The sequence below is a fragment of the Chiloscyllium plagiosum genome, unplaced genomic scaffold (genome assembly GCF_037043375.1).
Source record: "Chiloscyllium plagiosum isolate Xiang-an unplaced genomic scaffold, Cpla_swu_hap1 HiC_scaffold_7, whole genome shotgun sequence".
Taxonomy (NCBI): domain Eukaryota; kingdom Metazoa; phylum Chordata; class Chondrichthyes; order Orectolobiformes; family Hemiscylliidae; genus Chiloscyllium; species Chiloscyllium plagiosum.
The window spans coordinates 59,065,214-59,071,213 of NW_028270145.1; positions in this window are offsets into that span (position 1 = coordinate 59,065,214).

Here is a 6,000-nt window from a genome sequence, read left to right on the forward strand (position 1 = left end):
CCATGCTATTCACCACTGCCCATTGTATTCAGCACTACCCGTGCTATTCATCACAGCCCATGCTATTCACCACTGCGCATTCTATTCACCACTGCCCATGCCATTCACCACTGCCCATGTTATTCACCACTGCCCATGCTATTAACCACTACGCCTGATATTCACCACTGCCTATGCTATTCCTCACTGCCCGTGCTATTCACCACTACACATGCTATTCACCACTGCCCATGCTATTCACCACTCCCCATGCTATTCACCACTGCCCATGCTATTCATGACTGTCCATGTTATTCACCACTACTCATGCTATTCACCACTGCCCAAGCTATTCACCACTGCACAAGCTGTTCACCGCTGCCCGAGCTAGTCACCACTACACATGCTATCCACCACTGCCCATGCTATTCACCACTGCCATTCTATTCATCGTTGCCCATGCTATTCACCACCACCCATTCTCTTCACCATTGCCTATGCTCATCACCACTGCCCATGCTAATCACCACTACCCATGCTATTCAGCACCGCCCATGGTATTTATCACTGCGCATGTTATTCACCACTTCCCATGCTATTCACCACTACCCATGCTATTAACCTCTGCACATGCTATTCACCATTGCCCATGGTATTACCCACTACCCAGCTATTCACCACTGCACATGCTATTCACCACTACCCATGCTATTCGCCACTATACCATGCTATTCACCACGGCACGAACTATTCACCACTACCCAAGCTATTCACCACTACCCATGCTATTTACCACTGCCCATGCTATTCACCACTACCCATGCTATTCACCACTGCCCACGCTAATCACCACTGCACATGCTATTCACCACTACTCATGCTATTCACCACTGCCCATGCGATTCAGCACTGCACAACCTAATCAACACTACCCTGTTATTCACCACTGCCCATATTATTCACCATTGCCCATTCCATTCACCACTGCTCATGCTATGCACTACCACCCATGCTATTCACCACTGCCCATGCGATTCACCACAGCCCAAGCTATTCAACACTACCCATGCTATTCACCACTGCCCATGCTATTCAACGCTACCCATACTATTCACCACTGCCCATGCTATTCACCATTGCCCATGCCTTTTACCACTACACATGCTATACACCACTACCCATGCTATTCACCACTGCCCCAGCTGTTCACCATTGCACAAGCTGTTCACCACTGCCCGAGCTAGTCACCACTACACATGCTATTCACCACTGCCATTCTATTCACCGTTGCCCATGCTATTCAACACTGCCCATGCTATTCACCACTGCCCATGCTATTCACCACAACCCATGCTATTCACCAATGCCCATGCTATTCACAACTTCCCATGCTATTCACTACTGCCCCTGCTATTCACCTCTACCCATGCTATTCACCACTACCCATGATATTCACCACAACCCATGCTATTCACCAATGCCCATGCTATTCACCACTGCACAAGCGGTTCACCACTGCCCGAGCTAGTCACCACTACACATGCTATTCACCACTGCCATTCTATTCACCGTTGCCCATGCTATTCAACACTGCCCATGCTATTCACCACCGCCCATGCTATTCACCACTACCCATGCTATTCACCACTGCCCATGATATTCACCACAACCCATGCTATTCACCAATGCCCATGCTATTCACAACATCCCATGCTATTCAACGCTACCCATGCTATTCACCACTGCCCATGCTATTCACCATTGCCCATGCCTTTTACCACTGCACATGCTATACACCACTACCCATGCTATTCACCACTGCCCCAGCTGTTCACCATTGCCCAAGCTATTCACCACTGCCCAAGCTATTCACCGCTACCCATGCTATTCACCACTACTCATGGTATTCACCACTACCCATGCTATTCACCACTGCCCATGCTATTCACCACTGCCCATGGTATTCACCACTACCCAATGCACAAGTTGTTCATCACTACACCTGCTATTCACCACTACCCATGTTATTCACAACTACCCATGATATTCACTACTGCCCATGCTATTCATCATTGCCCGTGCTATTCATCACTACCCATGCTATTCACCATTGCCTATGCTATTCACCACTACACATGCTATTCACCAATGCCCATGCTATTCACCACTGCACATGCTATTCACCACTACCCGTGCTATTCACCACTACTCATGCTATTCACCACTGCACATGCTATTCACCACTACCCATGCTATTCACCACCACCCATGCTATTCACCACTGCACAAGCTATTCACCACTACCCATGCTATTCACCACTGCACATGCTATTCACCACTACCCGTGCTATTCACCACTACTCATGCTATTCACCACTGCACATGCTATTCACCACTACCCATGCTATTCACCACTACCCATGCTATTCACCACTGCCCATGCAATTCACCACTTCACAACCTAATCAACACGACCCAAGCTATTCACCATTATACCATGCTATTCACCACTGCCCATGCTATTCACCACTGCACAAGCTATTCACCACTGCCCATGCTTTTTACCACTGCACAAGCTGTTCACCACTGCATAAGCTATTCACCTCTACCCATGCTATTCACCACTACCCATGCTATTCACCACTGCCCATGCTATTCACCACTGCACGAACTAATCAACACTGCCCATGCTATTCACCACTGCCCATGCTATACACCACTGCCAATGCTATTCACCACTGCCCATGCTATTCACCACTGCCCATGCTATTCACCTCTACCCATGCTATTCCCCACTACCCATGATATTCACCACAACCCATGCTATTCACCAATGCCCATGCTATTCACCACTGCACGAGCTGTTCACCACTGCCCGAGCTAGTCACCACTACACATGCTATTCACCACTGCCATTCTATTCACCGTTGCCCATGATATTCAACACTGCCCATGCTATTCACCACTGCCCATGCTATTCACTACTACCCATGCTATTCACCACTGCCCATGCTATTCACAACTTCCCATGCTATACACCACTGCCCATGCTATTCACCGCTGCACAAGCTATTCACCACTGCCCCATGCTATTCACCACTACCCATGCTATTGTCCACTGCCCAAGCTATTCACCACTGCCCATGCGATTCACCACAACCCAAACTATTCACCACAGCCCAAGCTATTCACCACTGCCCATGTTATTCACCACTACCCATTATATTCACCACTGCCCATGCTATTCATCACTGCCCGTGCTATTCACCACTACACATGCAATTCACCACTGCCCATGCTTTTCACCACTGCCCATGCTATTCACCACTACCCATGCTATTCACCACTGCCCATTGTATTCAGCACTACCCGTGCTATTCATCACAGCCCATGCCATTCACCACTGCCCATGTTATTCACCACTGCCCATGCTATTAACCACTACGCCTGATATTCACCACTGCCTATGCTATTCCTCACTGCCCGTGCTATTCACCACTACACATGCTATTCACCACTGCCCATGCTATTCACCACTACCCATGCTATTCACCACTGCCCATGCTCTTCACCACTGCCCATGCTATTCACCACTGCCCGTGCTATTCACCTCTACCCATGCGATTCACCACTACCCATGCTATTCACCACTGCCCATGCTATTCATGACTGTCCATGTTATTCACCACTACTCATGCTATTCACCACTGCCCAAGCTATTCACCACTGCCCATGCTCTTCACCACTGCCCATGCTATTCACCACTGCCCGTGCTATTCACCTCTACCCATGCGATTCACCACTACCCATGCTATTCACCACTGCCCATGCTATTCATGACTGTCCATGTTATTCACCACTACTCATGCTATTCACCACTGCCCAAGCTATTCACCACTGCACAAGCTGTTCACCGCTGCCCGAGCTAGTCACCACTACACATGCTATTCACCACTGCCCATGCTATTCACCACTGCCATTCTATTCATCGTTGCCCATGCTATTCACCACTGCCCGTGCTATTCACCTCTACCCATGCTATTCACCACTACCCATGATATTCATCACAACCCATGCTATTCACCAATGCCCATGCTATTCACAACATCCCATGCTATTCACCACTGCCCATGCTATTCATGACTGTCCATGTTATTCACCACTACTCATGCTATTCACCACTGCCCATGCTATTCACCACTGCACAAGCTATTCCCTGCTGCCATACTATTCACCGTTGCCCATGCTATTCACCAATGCCCATGCTATTCACGACTTCCCATGCTATACACCACTGCCCATGCTATTCACCGCTGCACAAGCTATTCACCACTGCCCCATGCTATTCACCACTACCCATGCTATTGTCCACTGCCCATGCTATTCACCACTGCCCATGCGATTCACCACTACCCAAACTATTCACCACAGCCCAAGCTATTCACCACTGCCCATGTTATTCACCACTACCCATGATATTCACCACTGCCCATGCTATTCATCACTGCCCGTGCTATTCACCACTACACATGCAATTCACCACTGCCCATGCTATTCACCACTGCCCATGCTATTCACCACTACCCATGCTATTCACCACTGCCCATTGTATTCAGCACTACCCGTGCTATTCATCACAGCCCATGCTATTCACCACTGCGCATTCTATTCACCACTGCCCATGCCATTCACCACTGCCCATGTTATTCACCACTGCCCATGCTATTAACCACTACGCCTGATATTCACCACTGCCTATGCTATTCCTCACTGCCCGTGCTATTCACCACTACACATGCTATTCACCACTGCCCATGCTATTCACCACTCCCCATGCTATTCACCACTGCCCATGCTATTCATGACTGTCCATGTTATTCACCACTACTCATGCTATTCACCACTGCCCAAGCTATTCACCACTGCACAAGCTGTTCACCGCTGCCCGAGCTAGTCACCACTACACATGCTATCCACCACTGCCCATGCTATTCACCACTGCCATTCTATTCATCGTTGCCCATGCTATTCACCACCACCCATTCTCTTCACCATTGCCTATGCTCATCACCACTGCCCATGCTAATCACCACTACCCATGCTATTCAGCACCGCCCATGGTATTTATCACTGCGCATGTTATTCACCACTTCCCATGCTATTCACCACTACCCATGCTATTAACCTCTGCACATGCTATTCACCATTGCCCATGGTATTACCCACTACCCAGCTATTCACCACTGCACATGCTATTCACCACTACCCATGCTATTCGCCACTATACCATGCTATTCACCACGGCACGAACTATTCACCACTACCCAAGCTATTCACCACTACCCATGCTATTTACCACTGCCCATGCTATTCACCACTACCCATGCTATTCACCACTGCCCACGCTAATCACCACTGCACATGCTATTCACCACTACTCATGCTATTCACCACTGCCCATGCGATTCAGCACTGCACAACCTAATCAACACTACCCTGTTATTCACCACTGCCCATATTATTCACCATTGCCCATTCCATTCACCACTGCTCATGCTATGCACTACCACCCATGCTATTCACCACTGCCCATGCTATTCGCCACTGCCCATGCTATTCACCACTGCCCACGCTATTCACCACTGCACATGCTATTCACCACTACTCATGCTATTCACCACTGCCCATGCGATTCAGCACTGCACAACCTAATCAACACTACCCTGTTATTCACCACTGCCCATATTATTCACCATTGCCCATTCCATTCACCACTGCTCATGCTATGCACTACCACCCATGCTATTCACCACTGCCCATGCTATTCACCACTGCCCATGCTATTCACCACTGCACAAGCTATTCACCACTGCGCAAGCTCTTCATCACTACCCAAGTTATTCACCACTGCCTATGCTGTTCACCACTACCCATGCTATTCACCACTGCCCATTATATTCACCACTGCACATGCTATTCACCACTGCCCATGCGATTCACCACCACCCATGCTATTCATCA